This window comes from Zophobas morio, unplaced genomic scaffold (assembly GCF_036711695.1).
Source record: "Zophobas morio isolate AGI-343-1 ecotype UQ-CSIRO unplaced genomic scaffold, CSIRO_AGI_Zmor_V1 ptg000014l, whole genome shotgun sequence".
Classification (NCBI taxonomy): domain Eukaryota; kingdom Metazoa; phylum Arthropoda; class Insecta; order Coleoptera; family Tenebrionidae; genus Zophobas; species Zophobas morio.
Window position 1 is genome coordinate 19,121,345 of NW_026972119.1, and position 16,807 is coordinate 19,138,151.

At 30.6% G+C, this 16,807-nt stretch overlaps 1 protein-coding gene across 3 annotated transcripts in view; it reads right to left on the reverse strand.

Annotated features, from left to right (window-relative positions):
• The window catches only part of LOC135128588 (disks large 1 tumor suppressor protein), a 1,417,771-nt gene that overhangs the window by 1,259,804 nt on the left and 141,160 nt on the right, over positions 1-16,807 (reverse strand). The gene's annotated exons all lie outside the window — the stretch shown is intronic.

Sequence of the window (16,807 nt, forward strand, 5' to 3'; positions counted from 1 at the left end):
CTTTGTCATGAATTACACCTTGGAAAGTCGATTGGAGTTAAACAGAATAAATCATCTGATCTGTTTTGCAAAGAAGCAATAATTTTTCAAATAATGAAATCCAAAAAGTGAGGTTAAGTTTGTCGAAACCAATGAACACGGTAATTATTTCAAAAATTACATTTTTATAGGTACCCTGAAGGTAAAAATTGTGAAAAATCACGTAATGGACAATGGCAGAGCAAGTCTTATCACAGTTAACGAACACTATGAGTACCTAATGAGTTTTTGCAGTAAATAATTTTGCCAAAGTTGTGATCCCGCGAAAGTTCTGTTTGTAAATTGTAAGGAATCGTCAAAATATTGGTGCAGACATGGTTTGTGACCGGTGCTTTTCTCTTGAAAAAACACAACTGAAAGCCTTGATCTTCATCCCTACAATAGGTGAAAACTGCTATGTCCAAACATTACCTTCAGCTTTGCAGTTTCTAGATATCTGAAACATGCCAGATCTGCATAACAGGAATGTCAAAGAGGTTCTACCCAAAACACGCCCACATGGCCATCCTAATATCAAGATTTTTCAAAATTTCTATAACAAAAAAGATGAAAAAACCAATAAAATTTCAGGAGCATAGTGTTAAGAGTTCTGTAGATGATTATGAGATCTCTTGAAACAACAGAATGTTTAATAAAGATTTTTAACTTTCCTAATAGTAAAATTACAATTATTACTAAACAGCAAGTTGAAGTAAGTTTTAAATTAAGAGAATGCAACTAACACCGAAAGAAAAATGAAAGTTACTGAAAATAAAAAACTTTATTGCAGTACCTACATACACTTTCTACATCTAATTTTGTTTATTGATCACATTCATTTACTTGAAAAAGTATCAGGCCTATGAATCGTCGTCTGGAAACAGCTAACCACACACCAACCTTCATTGCGTGTGATGGTGTTTCTTCAAAAGCGTGAGTATTTTCTATACACCAAATTCTGAAGTTCTGTCAGTTGACATAATAGCCTAACAGATGAAACCAGGCTTCATCAGAAAAGAACGACAAATCGAGAATCCCGTTATCGTCCATATCAGCTTGAAACCAACTACAATACCCAACGCGGCAAGGAAAATCAGCTGGTTGCAGCTCCTGAACCAACAAAATCTTGTATAGATGCATATGTAACTTCTCTTTTACGATTTTCTGACATGGGCTGTATGGTACTCCGGACAGTAAAGATTTTTGACAAAGCTTTATTCGGACTTTGTTCCATTCTCATCCTTAAATCTTCAACAACGTCTTCACTAACTTGAGGTCTCCCCGTCGGTTTTCACTTAGAAATGCTACCAGTGTCGTTAAATCTGGCCATAATTCGCCGTATAGCGTCTTCAAAGATTCTTCATCAATGACAACAGAACATTTCACTAGATACTCGTTTTTAGACGCCTCCACAGAGTACACTCCATCCCCATCCTCATTTAACACCCCATTACGGTAATAGGCATGATGATTGCGCCAAAGAACTAAAAAAATCATTTGTAACACTGACCATAGTTATTCCTCTCTGTTCATTACCTGAGATTATTCCACAATGATCTGTAGTTTTGATAAAAACTGTTTTTTGAGACACTTATTAAAGTTCTAACAAAGGGGAAGACAGCAAAAATGAAAACAAGACAAGTCAATTAACGCACAAAGTAAGGGAAAACGTACCAGTACAAACGAAAAAATTATTGACATCTGACAGAATTTGATGAAGCGTTGAAACAGTGCAGCCGCTAATGTCAACTAATGTGGCGTTAAAAATAAAAATTCCAATATTAGTGTAATCCTTTCCACAAAACTGAAAAAGGCGGCACAAAATGTCACCAAAATCATGGCCTTCTTCGACTACAATATTTTATAATGACCCTGTAGAATCTCTAGAATTTTTAGAATATTTAGAATTTCGGTAACCGCTAAACTCGAAAATTTTGTATTTCTTGGAATATTTAGAGTCTTCAACATTTTCAGAATCTCCAAAATTTCAAAGATCTCTTGAATTTTTAGAGTCTCTAGAATTTTTGGAATTACTAGAATTTCTCGAATCTTTAGGATCGCTGACCTCTAGCATTGATAGAATCGATAGATTCGAAAACTTCGAATTTCTTGGTATATTTAAAATTTTTGGAATTTCTAGAATCTTTAGAATCTCTATGAACATTTCCAATCTCCAGAATCTTTAGTATCTCCAGAATCCCCAGGACCTCGACAATCTGTAGAACATCTAGAATTTCTAGAATTTTTGGAATCTTTAGAATTGCTGGAACTGCCCAACTCTAAACCCTTGAATTTATTGAAATTTTTAGAATCTCCAGAATCTTTAAATAACATCTACAGAACCACCAAAATCTTCATAATTGCTAGAATCTCTCGGATTTTTTAGAGTTTTTCGAAGCATTAGAATCCCTAATCCCTAGTATTACTGGAACCTCTAGACTTGGACTTCTAGGGATCTTTAGAACCATTGGAATCTCCAGAATCTTTATCAACATTTCGAGAATCTCCCAGAACCTCTAAAATCTCTAAAACAATTAGAATCTCTAGAATTTTTAGAATATCTAGAATTTCGGTAACCGCTAAACCCTAAAATTTCTTGGAATCTTTATAATTTTCAACATCTTCAGAACCTCCAAAATTTCAAGAATCTCTAGAATTTTTGGAATTTCTAGAATTTCTCGAATCTTTAGAATCCGAATCCTTAAAACCTCTACAATCTTTAGAATTCAGCACCTTTTTCATTACCACAATTTCCAGATCTCCTAAAATTTTTAAAACCTCTAGAATCCTTAGAATCTCCAACATTTTTAGAACCCTTAAAACATGTAGAATTTCTAGAATATCTGGAATGTTTGGAAGTCCTAGAATTCCTTGAATCTCTATAATCTACAGAATCTTTAGCATTTCTAGAATTTCCAGAGCTTCTAGGATATCTAAAACTTCTAGAATGTTTAGAATCTCTAGAATTGCTGGAAAAGTTAAACTCCAAAACTTGAACTAAAAATTTTGTATTTCTTGAAATTCTTAGAATTTTTAGAATCTCTTACATCTCTAGAATCTCTAGAATCTTTAGAATCTCTAGAATTTTTTACACTTCTAAAATTTTTCGAATCTTTAGAACCTCTAAAGTTTGCAGAATTTCCAGCATTCTTACAATGTTCAGAAACTCTAGAATTTCTAGAATCTTTAGAATCTCTAGAATTTTTGAAATTTCTAGAATCTTTAGAATTTCTAGAAAATTTACAATCTCCAGAATCTTTAGTTTCTCCAGAATCTCCAGGACTCCAGAATCTCTAGAACATCTAGAATTTCTAGAATCTTTAGAATTGCTGAAACTGCCAAGCTCTAAACCCTTGAAGTTATTAAAATTTTTAGAATCTTCAGAATCTTTAACCAACATTTCCAAAATTATCAGAATCTTCATAATTTCTAGAATCTCTAAATCTCTACAACCTCCAAAATTTATAGCATTTCTCCGATTTTTTAGAATTTTTCGAAGCATTAGAATCTCTAATCTTGGGATCATTAGAACCATTGGAATCTCCAAAATCTTTATCAACATTTCGAGAATCTCCCAGAACCTCTAAAATCTCTAAAACAATTAGAATCTCTAGAATTTTTAGAATATTTAGAATTTCGGTAACCGCTAAACCCTAAAATTTCTTGGAATCTTTATAATTTTCAACATCTTCAGAACCTCCAAAAGTTCAAGAATCTCTAGAATTTTTGGAATTTCTTGAATTTCTCGAATCTTTAGAATCTGAATCCTTAAAACCTCTACAATCTTTAGAATTCAGCATCTTTTTCATCTCCACAATTTCCAGACCTCCTAAAATTTTTAAAACCTCTAGAATCTTTAGAATCTCCCAGAACCTCTAAAATCTCTAAAACAACTAGAATCTCTAGAATATTTAGAATTTCGGTAACCGCTAAACTGTAAAATTTTGGATTTCTTGGAATCTTTAGAATCTTCAACATCTTCAGAATCTCCAAAATTTCAAAAATCTCTTAACTTTTTAGAGTCTCTAGAATTTTTGGAATTTCTAGAATTTCTTGAATCTTTAGAATGTGAATCCTTAGAACCTTTAAAATTTTTAGAAGTCAGAATATTTTGCATCTCTACAATTTCCAGATCCCCTAAAATTTCTAAAACCTCTATAATCTCTGAAATTTTAGGGAATTTCTAGAATTTCTTGAATCTCTATAATCTACAGAATCATTAGCATTTCTAGAATTTCTAGAGCTTCTAGGATCTCTAAAACCTTTAGAACCTGTAGAATCTTTAGAATCTCTAAAATTGCTGGAAAGGTTAAACTCTAAAACTTGAACTTAAAATTGTGTACTTTTTGAAATTTTTAGAATAAAAATAAAAATCTCTAGAATTTTTTTAACTCCTAGAATTTTTCGAATCTTTAGAACCTCTAGAGTTTGCAGAATGTTCAGCATCTTTACAATGTTTAGAACCTCTAGAACTTCTAGAAACTTTAGAATCTCTAGAACTGAAGGAACCGATTTGGATTTCTTGGAAATTTCGGGATATGTAGAATCTCTAGAATCTCCAGAAGTTCCTGAATCTCCAGTCTCTAGAAATGCTGGAACCGATATACTAAAACTTTAGATTCCGTGGAATTTTTAGAATTTTTGGAACTTTTATAGCTTCTCGAATCATTAGACTCTCTACAACTTTTAGAATCTCCAGAATCTTTAGTACCCCTACAATTTCTAAAACGTCTAGAATTCCTAGAATTTTGAGAATCTCTAGAATTGCTGGAACTTCTAAACTCTAAACCCTAGAATTTCTTGGAGTTTTTAGAATCTCCAGAAGCTTTAACTCAGATCTGCAGAGTCACCAGAATTTTCATAATATCTAGAATCTCTAAAACCTCTAAAAACTTGAAAATTTCTAGAATTTTTCGGATTTCTAAAATTTATCAAATGTTTAAAATATCTAATCCCTAGAATTACTAGACCTGGGTTTCTTAGGATCTATAGAACCACTAAAATCACCAGAATCCTTAGAAAATCTAGAATCTTTAGAAACCACAATTTCCGGAATCTCTAAAATGTCTAAAACCTGTATAATCGTTAGAATTTCTAGAATTCTTTGAATTCCTCGAATCTTTAGAATCTCTAGAATTTTTGGAGTTTCTAGAATTTCTTGATAATCTAAAATCTCCTGAATTCTTAGAATCTTTAGAATCCAGAATCTTTTGCATCCCCACAATTTCCAAAGGTTCTAAAATGTCTAGAACCTTTAGAATCTTCAAAATTTCTAGACCCTTTGAAACATATAGAATCTCTGGATTGTTGGAATTTCTAGAATTCCTCGAATGTTTAGCATCTCCAGAAGCTTTAGCGTTTCCAGAATTTCGAGAGCTTCTAGAATATCTAGAACCTCTAGAATTTTTAGAATCCCTGGAATCGCTGGAATCACTAGACTCTAAGATGATGTATATTTTGAAATCTTTAAAATCTTTAACATCTCCAGAACCTCTAGAATTTCTAGAATCTTTAGAATCTCTAGAACTGATGGAACCGCTTTGGATTTCTTGGAAATTTTGGGATATGTAGAATCTCTAGAATCTTAGGAATCTTTAGAATCTCTAGAATTTCCTAAATCTCCAGTCTCTAGAAATGCTGGAACCGATAGACTCCAAAACTTTAGATTTCTTGGAATTTTTAGAATTTTTTGAAATTCTATAACTCCTTGAATGATTAGAATCTCTACAACATTTAGAATCTCCAGAATCTTTAGTACCTCTACAATTTCTAAAACGTCTAGAATTCCTAGAATTTTTAGAATCTCTACAACTGCTGGAACTTCTAAACTCTAAACCCATGAATTTCTTGAAATTCTTAGAATCTCCAGAAGCTTTAACTCGGATCTACAGAGTCACCAGAATTCTCATAATATCTAGAATTTCTAGAACCTCTAAAAACTTAAAAATTTCTAGAATTTTTCGAATTTCTAAAATTTATCGAATGTTTAAAATATCTAATCCCTAGAATTACTAGACTTCTTGGGATCTTTATAACCACTAAAATCGCCAGAAACTTTAGCATCTCCAGAATACTTAGAAACTCTAGAACCTTTAGAAACCACAATTTCCGGAACCTATAAAACGTCTAAAATCTGTAGAATTTTTAGAATTTCAAAAATTTCTGGAACCTTTAAAACATCTAGAATTTCTAAAATTTTTGGAATTTCTAGAACTTCTTTACTCTTATAAAACCTCCTGAATCTTTAGAACCTCTAGAATCTTTAGAATCTAGGATGTTTTGCATCTCCACAATTTCCAGGAGTTCTAGAATGTCTAAAACCTTTAGAATCTTCAAAATTCTAGACCCTTTCAAACATGTAGAATCTCTGGAATTTAATTAATTTCTAGAATTCCTCGAATGTTTAGAATCTTCAGAAGTTTTAGCGTCTCCAGAATTTTCAGAGCTCCTAGAATATCTAGAACCTCTAGAATTTTTAGAATCTCTGGAATTGCTGGAATCGCTAGACTCTAAGACGATGTATATTTTGAAATCTTTAGAATCTCTAGAATTTTCCGAATCTTTAGAACCTCTCGAATCTGCAGGAAGGATTTTCAGCAAATATTGTGGAAAAGACATCATATTAGACCAAAATTTTCCCAGGATCTCAAATTTGTCCTTAATTTTTCTGTTGGCAAGCAAATAATATCAAATAAAGCGGATTTACTTTTGTAAAAAAATTATGATTTTTTTTTATGATTATGAATAAAACAATTATTCCCACAATAAATAAAATTGTTACGATAAATCCAAATAATTTTCTTAGGATCACCATACTGTCCTTATTTTTCCTGTAGGCTGTCAAATAAGAGAGAATTAAATTTTATTCTGACCCCTCCAAATTGCTCAAATCTTGTAGAAAAGACATCTTGCTGAATCAAAATTTTTCAGACCGGATACTCTATCCGTTTAATTGTGACAACTGAATAAAGTTATATGAAAGTGGAATTTTTTAGTTAAAAACATCCTTTTTGTCAAATTTAAATAGACGTAACTCCAAAACGGCACAAGATTCCGCATTGCGGTTTGCAGCATTCGATTCCCTGAAGCATTCGAATTGCTGGAGCAAGTTTTCAGACCGAATAATCAATTCGTTTAGTTTCGATAAGTGAATATATTGAAAGTGACATTTTTTACTTAAAAAACAGCGCTTTTGTCAAATTTAAATAGACGAACTCCAAAACGGGACAAAATTCTATCGATCCCCTAACCAAAATCTTAGTGTTCGACGAAAAATTAAAACTATTATATCTAACTAAGGTTAGTGTCTGTGAATTCACTGCTGTTATCTTCTTGACAAAATCTAATTTAAATAATCGTCAGCAATACGTATATTAATTATAACAAGCAAAATTCCGAATTTAGGTTCAGCAAATATAGTGTTCCCAGGGGTCTGTTCTGAAGCTAACATTATTATTAATTTACCAAACTGAGATAGACCTAATCGCTGAAATGTCTCGCTATTTACCTATAGTCAAAAAGGCAATTTTAAATATTGCATCCTTTGCAGCATTTTTGCAAACAGTTATTTAATTTTTCAGCTTTATTTTACATACATTTTAAGAACTTTGTTATGATAAAAGATAAAAAATCCTGATTTCGTAAACACACTTAACCTGAAAATCCAATTTTTATTAAGCTCTCAAACGCTCTAAATCTGTTTTTTCAGAAACACAACTGTATTTTAACCCGGCACATTACCCTACTGCAAAACAACTTTTTATTTACTGTTACTAAATTCCATTACCAACATGCCAGCCAGCATTAACAGAAACTTTTCCAGACAGATTTATAAAACTAGAGATAAAAATTAGTCGTTAAAACTAGCCATGATAAAAAGCTTTTCGCCCCGAAAACAAACCTCAAATATTTAAACGCTTGCCCCAATTTATTAATTATTCTGAATTTTGTCTACGCCACTTTTAAACTTTGCACTTGGGGTAAAACCGAGTAGGTTAAACACTCTAACCGCTCTGGCGCAAAAAGTATCTTCCCCCGCTTATTATAAATATACGACACAGGTAAATTAAATATTTGGATGGCGCTACACGAAAAAGCTAATTCGGTTACTACGTCCAAATAGCGCCCTGTTATTAATTTAAGTGCCCCTTTCAAATGACAAATATTACAAGCACTTCATGTGCACAAACGCAATTAATAAACGTTACAAAACTCGCATAAAACGTACTGAGTTGATTTCCTAGCGCACCCTCATATTTCATGGCATGGAAGATCCTTTAAAGTCCTCCAGCATCGACCTAATACAAAAAGTCTCAGTGTAAAGCCCTAAATTAACTTTATTGCACTAGGTCCGGATACACACTGGAAGGTCTATATGATCATTTCACTGGGGGTTGCGTGGGGAAAATTAACAATAAATTGTTAAGCCGTTTTGTGTTGGTGTCGCAGCGACACGACTAAACCTTTTAACTATGTCGCCGCCGAAATACATTATCGTCCGCGCTATTATCTTTTTTTTTTCTTAATTAATCATTTTTATCGGGAGTTATCAGCGCTATGTTGTTCTTGAGATGAATGAACTCAGCGAGACGTACGTAATACGATTAAAATTTTCCGCCGTCGTTTTATTGCAAGCGTATACTTTGAGTTTAATTATCCTCGATAAAGAATTAATTTCATTGTTAAAAACTTCACGTTTCCTATTACGAAGTGCTTAAAGCTGATCCCGCCTCACGAAAACGAAAGGAAGGGTGGAATATCTAAGCCCGCAGTGACACATTTTCGTACTTTTACTTTATTAGTCAAGATTTTTTGGTTTTACCTGCTATCAAATTACCACCGTGTCACTCGTTGCGCTACTTCCCCCTACATGTCTTAAAAACTCATACATCGCTCTTAACTAATTTAATATCTTTCAAGGAGCTTCTGATTTATGAAGCTTTTCTCTCACCTCTCTCGCGGCTGAGTGAAATTTTTCAAGGTTTCACCTTGGAAAATATGTTTTTCATCAACTTTTCGCCATTCTGGGGTTTTAAAGAACTGATTGACACTCCTTGGATAAATAGATATTACGAGTGACACATTTCGCATTTGTATGTATCCGTAGGGACGTCCTCGATTGAGAGAATGGAACTATAAACGTTCTATCTATGGGGACCGGGACTCCCGATTGTTAACTGGAAGAATCCGATTGGAAAGAAAACAGAGAAAATAATAAAAGGGAAAAGTTTATGCTGACCTAGTCGGAGGCGTTAGCACAATGATTACTGTTATTGGATTATACACGTTTTCTAAAACTGCTGAAAACTAGAGCAGAGTTGTGTTGTTTTATTTTGTGTGGGAGACGCCGCAGGAATTAATGAAATTTCGATAAACTGTAATAAACAACAGCAATAATTTTATTTAATATTGAAAAAATTCAGATTGAAATATGAATTTTTTAATATGAAGAATGTAAGAGAATGTGGTAATTACAGATAATAAAGGAGACATGAAATGAGAGACTTTCTTTGTACGTGTAAAGATAATAAAGCAACTTTACAATTTTATTTGAAACACAAAAACATGCATTGATTGCCTTGAGCAGTTTTGAAGAGTACTGGAGGAAGGAGATTTTCAATCAATATTTTTTACTTCTCCAACACAAGCTAAGGAAGTATTGTAATCGGATTCATCGAGTGGCTGACTATTTTATGTTTTTTTTGAGGTTTCATGCACAAAAACATAGGTCTCCCATTTTCGTCTGTCTGTTTATCTGTATGTCTGCCCTCTGTCCCGATTTTTATTCGATAGATAATCTCCGAATTTTATGTCTATTAAGACTGGATAATCATCTCCACGAAAAATCTTCAATTTGCATTGGTTAATTCTACTGGAATTTCATAAAATTCTCTTGCACTTGTGGTTTATGAATTCGTGTTGAGTTTTCGCCTTAGACGTCCAGATTTTTCGAAAAAAAAATCAAAATTGTATAACATCTTCCAAATTAACTTTGAAATTACAAAAAAAATGGATGGTCTGAAATCTTGCAAACGTTTTAAGATAAACTCAGTCTATTACAATTTTGTCGAATAAATATTACTTTAAAATTAAAAGGTAACATGCATCCGTGTTGAATTTTTATCCTAGACATCGAAATTTTTGTAAAAGAATTAAAATTGTATGATTTTCGGCTTTTCGGTGTTTCAATTTCTCCATTTTTCAAACTTCGATTTCTCAATTTCAATTTTGGTATTTTTCAGTTTTTTGATATTTAAATTTTCGATTTTTCAATTATTCGATTTCTCGTTTTTTTATTTTCCGATTTCTCTAATTTTCAATATTTCGGTTTTACGATTTTTAAGTTTTTTCGAATCTTCAAATTTTTGATATTTGAATTTTTTGATTTTTCAATATTAGGAATTTTTTGGTTTCTAAATTTTCAATTTTTCAATTAATTGTTTGGGTTTCTCGACTTGGATTTTTTAGTTTTTAGATTTTTAGTTTTCCTTCAATTTATCCATTGATCAGTTTTACGATTTTTCAATTTTTTGATATATTAAATTTTTGGTTTCTTAAATTTTAGACTTTTTGATTTCTTAGATTTTAGATTTTTCGATTTCCTGATTTCTTCTTTTTTTTCGATTTTTCAGTTTTTCGAATTTCAATGTTTCGTTTTTTAAATTTGAAATTTCTGGCTCTGTCGAGTTTTCGATGATTTGAAATCACGATTCTTCGGTTTTTAATTTTATGATTTTTCGACTTTTTGATTTTTTAAATTTTATGATTTTCGATTCTTAGATTTCTCAATTTTCCGAAATCTCGATTTTCGAATGATCAAATTTTCGATTTTTCCTGTCGATTTCTGGAGTTTTCAATTTTTTAATTTTTCGATTTTTCAACTTTGCATTTTTCGAATTTGCGATTTTTGAATTTTTAAATTTTAAATTTTTCAGTTTTTCGATACTCGAATATTCAATTTTGTTAGAGTCTGCGATTGTAATTTTCAATATTTCATTGTTCAGTTTTTCGATTTTTCAATATATTTTACTTTTTGAATTTTTGATTTTTTAATTTTTTCGTTCTTCAGATTTTAATTTCTCGAGTTCCGCATTTTTCAATTTTTCAATTAGATTTTTTCTCTTTCCGAAAGATTTTTCAATTTTTTCAATATTCGGATTTTCGACTTTTTGATATTTAAATTTTCCATTTACTTCTCGTTCTTTTTTTCGATTTTCCAGATTTTTAATTTTTCAAAATTGTGATCTTCGATTTTTCGTTTTTCCATTCTTCATTTTTTAGGCTATTCAATTTTTTTATTTTTCGATATTGAAATTTTCATTTTTTTACGTTGCAATTTTCAATATTGCATTCTTGAATTTTTCGATTGTTCAATTAATTTACTTCTCGATTTTTCGATTTGCGATACTTACAATCTTCAATCTTCCTAGTTTTGGATTTTTCGATTTTTGACTTTTGGAATTTTCGATTTTTCAACTTTTGCATTTTTCAGTTTTTAGACTTTCCAATTTTTTACTTTGCGATTTCTCAAATTTTTAACAGCATTCTTCAGTTTTTCGATTTTTCAATTTTGTTACTTGTCGCTTTTATATTTCTTGAGTTTTCAATTTTCCGATTTTTCAATTTGAATTTTTTTCTTTCCGAAAGATTTTTATATTCGGATTTTCAATTTATTTCCTTGTCGTTCTTTGGGTTTTCCAAAATTTCCATTTTTCTAATTTGATTTTGGATTTTTTGAATTTTAATTTTTCATTTTTCCATTCTTCCATGTTTAGACCAAGAATTTTTTTATTTTTCGATATTGGAATTTTCAATTTTATTACCTTGAAATGTTCAATATTACATTCTTCAGTTTTTCGATTTTTCAGTTATTTTACTTTTCGATCTTTCGATTTCCTAACTTTTCGATTTTTCGATTTTTGATTTTTAGAATTTTCGACTTTTCATTTTTTCATTCTTCAGTTAACTATTAAATTTCTGATTTTTCGGTATTGGCGTTCTCAGCTTTTAACTTTCCATTTTTTAATATTACATTCTTCATTTTTTCGATTTTTCAGGTAATTTACTTTTCGATTTTTCTATTTCTTGAATTTTCGATTTTCGACACTTGAATTTTCAATCTTCCGATTTTTCGATTTTTCTAGTTTTGATTTTTTAATTTTTTGATTTTTGAATTTTCGGTTCATTTCCTTTACGTCTCTCGACTTTTCCAATTATTTAATTCTTCGATTTTTCAACTTTTCCATTTTTCGAATTTGCGATTTTTGATTTTTTGAATTTTCGATTCTTCAACTTTCCATTCTTCCATTGTTAGATTATTCAATTTTTTTATTTTTCGATATTGGAATTTTCAGTTTTTTTACTTTACGATTTTCAATATTCTTCAGTTTTTCGATTTTTCAATTATTTTACTTTTCGATTTTTCGCTTCCCCAACATTTCCATTTTCGATATTTGAATTTTCAATCTTCCCAAATCTTTGGAATTTTTGATTTTTGATTTTTCGAAATTTCGATTTTTCATTTATTTTTGTCATTCTTCAGTTTTTAGACTTTCCAATTGTTTACTTTGCGATTTCTCAAATTTTTAATCGCATTCTTCAGTTCTTCGATTTTTTAAATTTTTTTCTGTCAATTTTTTTTTATTTCTCTAGTTCTCTCAAATTTTCAATTGTTCAGTTTGCAGTTTTTTAACTTTCCGGAAGATTTTTATATTTCCTGCATTATTGGAATTTTCGATTTTTTTGATATTCGAATTTTCAGGTTATTTCCTTTCCGGTCTCTTGATTTTTAAAAATTCCATTTTTCGAATTTATTATTTTGGATTTTTGAACTTTCGATTTTTTATTTTTCCATTCTTTAGTTTTTGAATACTCAATTTTTTTATTTTTCGATTTTGGAATTTTCAGTTCAGTTCAATTCGGTTTCTTGAGTTTTCGATTTCCGAGACTTGAATTTTCAATCTTCCTACTTTTCAAAGTTTCGAATTTTAATTTTCCAATTTTTTCGATTTTCGAATATTCAGTTTATTTCGTTTTCGTTCTCTCGATTTTCCAATTTTTTTAATGCTTCGATTTTTCAAATTTTCCATTTTTTGAATTTGCGAATTTTGATTTTTTGAATTTTCGATTTCTCAACTTTCCATTCTTCCATTGTTAGATTATTCAATTTTTTTATTTTTCGATATTGGAATTTTCAATTTTTTTACTTTGAGATTTTCAATATTACATTCTTGAGTTTTTCGATTTTTGGTTCTTCAAAATTTCGATTTTCCAATTTTTACTTTGCGATTTTTCAAATTTTTAACGCATTCTTCCTACTTTTCGATTTTTCAAATTTTGATTTGTCAATTATTTCGATCTTCCAATTTTCAGGTTATTTCCGTTTCGTTCTCTCGATTTTCCAATTTTTTAATTCCTAGATTTTTCAAATTTTCCATTTTTTCAATGTTCGATTTTTCATTTTTCCATTCTTCCGTTTTTGAGTATTCAATTTTTTTACTTTGCGACTTTCAACATTATATTCTTTGCCTATTATTTTACTTTTCGATTTTTTGATTTCTCGACTTTTCGATTTTTTGATTTCTCGACTTTTCGATTTTCCTTACTCGAATTCTCAAACTTAATTGCATTCTTCGGTTTTTCGATTTTTCAGTTTTCGATTTTTTGACCTTCCGGACGATTTTTCTGTTTTTTCGATTTTCAAAAACTTTCGATATTTCGATTATCCGTTCCATTTTTTGTGGTTTTTACTAAATAGAGAGAAAAACAAACCTCAAATATAGACCCTCATCTTGTGGTTACAAAAAAAAAACAGGATTTTCTACACTAATTCTTTGTGTGTTAAGAACTCTCAACATATTAAGTTAACTGAATCCCATATGCAGAGACCATTTTTTCTAGAGATAAGCCAGCAGTCTTCATTAAAAGCTCAGTTTGATTGCGTAGGCTGCAAATACAGCAAAACATAGCGCTTAGTCTAAGCTTGATACGACAGTCTCAAATTAAATTTGCTAGCTTCATAAACACTTTTTTATAAAGACGGGAGATTATTACCCGAGATAAACATAAATGAACAGAATAATGTATTCGTAACTTAAATAAACTAGCTATCTTTACAATTTTTTTAATGTTTAATTTAATATTCCAAAATATTAATTTAATCATTCGTTAAACAAATTCGCTAGAAATCTAACTTTTCGTTTCACAAATAAATACCACCTAACATCTAAACTCAGCAAGAGTGTAAAGCGATAATGTTGTTTATGCACACTTACGAGTAAATACTATATCCAGATCCGGCTTAGTTAATTACCGGTTTAAATTGATGGTATTCATTCAGTTCGGTAACAGTTTTAATAACAATGTTCGCTTGGTGCTTACAGTTCATGTCACTGCTGCCAGTTCTAAAATTTTAATTAAAATAAAGCCAAAATTTGCTTTAAAACGTTATGGTTAACTAAATAGAGCGCATAAGCTCTGACCCTAGAAGGAGGCTACCATTGTATCCTGTATCAGAGACTAGCTACTACGGGAAACCAAGTCATGTGTGTATTTCACTCACTTAATGTAAAATGCATGAAAAACTTGACGCGAAAATTACAGGTTTCTTTAAACTCGATGAATGTTTGAATAAAAAATACGTCATTAAAGCACCCTGTGAAACATTAAACGATAATTATAACAGAGTATTAAAGCAAAAAAATGCACACCAGTAATTAAAGTATCAAAGGGGCCAGCTGATAGTATCACAGTAATAATAATTATAGGGCAACAAACAATGAATCTTAAAGGTTTTAAGACTGTTGTTGATATTTGAAAAAAAAAACGAATATAAAATTTCAGAGATTATCTGTCTAATAAAATAAAGATAGACCGAAACGGGTGACCTATTTTTTCGTATTCTAGGAGGCATGAAAAGTCGAGAAAACATTAAAGTAGCAGTTCTCCTGATGGACTCTATTGCCACACTTCCTTATCAAAAACAAACGAGAATCGTAGCAGAAATGCTCTTTATGTATAAGAAAAACAATAAACTGTAGAAGTTCCTATTATATGTGTAAAGCACACGACGGATTAAACAATAAACAAATATAATTATAACAATAAACAAAATCAAGGTAGATTCGTAAACCACAAATACGGAGTATATTATATTACAAAATGTAGATAATGTTAATTACGCAAAACAATAAACGAAGTTGATAAAATTGTTGATGGAGAAATTTTGGTTAGCGTTTTAGCATATTATATTCCTAAGATACGCACAAAATTTGACAACAATCGACCCAGTAGTTTCTACAATAATCTGTCTAATATAAAACGACACGTCGAGAAAACATGAAAGTAGTAATTCACCTGATGGACTCGATTACTTGGGCACTTTACCCGTTGCGCCACGGAATAGTCGTAATCAACGTTAATTATAAAAGAGTGGTATACAGTTTGGATTTCATAGGTTAAAAAATCAAGGCAGACTCATAAACCACAAGTACACGAATGCGTTATATTGTAACATTTAGATGGCGTCTCAAAAAAAAATTAGGGGACGCTACAAATTGTGGTTAGCGTTTTTCCATTTGCGTAATATCCCTAACATATACAGGGTGAGTCACTAAGCGCGGTCCTCGATATCTCGTTAATTATTAGAAATAGAAGAAAAAATCAAAGACCAAAGTTGAATGATTCTTGAGCACAGTTTACTTTTGAAATTCCGATGCGACGTTGCCACGTTATTCCATTTTTTTTTTAATTTTTTGCAATGGGGGAGTTCAAAGAAAATCGATATAAAGTTATTTTTAAAGTCTGTCTTACAATATTTTGTGGAAGGATAAATGTGGTATCAAGTAAACCAAATTTTAATATACAGTGTGGTTATAAATCTTACTCTATTTTTCGTCCTCATTCTTCTAATATGTCGATGTGTCTTTTAAAAAAAGTAAAAAATCGCATTTAAAGTTGATAGTTACTTTAAATATAATAATTGTTCCACAAAAAAAAAAGAAATTAAACAAAAAATGCAATAAGTTGTAATAGTCAAATATAGTGTATTCTATTAAAAAAAAAACTGAAATACCTATAACAATTTAAAATTGTAATAATTAATTTTAATTAGTGTAATTTTTTATAAACACTTTGTATATACAAATTTATTTAATCTCATTTATACCACAACAAAGTGCGCACCTTTCTTTATTTTTCCACCAAATATTGTAAGACAGACTTTAAAAATAACCCTAGTGTGATTTCTTTAGTGAACCCTTCCATCGCTAAACAATTTCGGAAAAATTGAAATAATGTGGCAACATTCAAAAATATACTGCCTAAGGTGACGTCAATCAAAATATCTAAACATATATAGGGTGTTTAATAAAAAAAAACTAAGTTGATGCCTAGGTTAAAAATCACGGCAGACTCACAAACCACAAGTACAAGAGTGTGTTATGTTATAACATTTAGATGGCGTTTACTAAAAAAAAAAAAATAAGGGGACGCTACAAATTTTGTTTAGGGATTTTCCATTTGCTTGATATCCCTAACATATACAGGGTGAGTTACTTAGTGCAGTCATCGATATCTCGATAATTATTATTTGAAGTAGAAGAAATAGTCAAAGAGCAAAGTTGAACGATTCTTGAGGACCATAACTTAAAAGTATTATTTTTAACTGTACAGAGTGTTCTGTTTTTTGGGAGTAACGCACTACTTAGTTTTTTTTGTAATGAAATAGCGTACAGTTTTTACATATTTTGCTTGACTTCTTAGGCCTTTACAGCCACAGTTTACTTTCGAA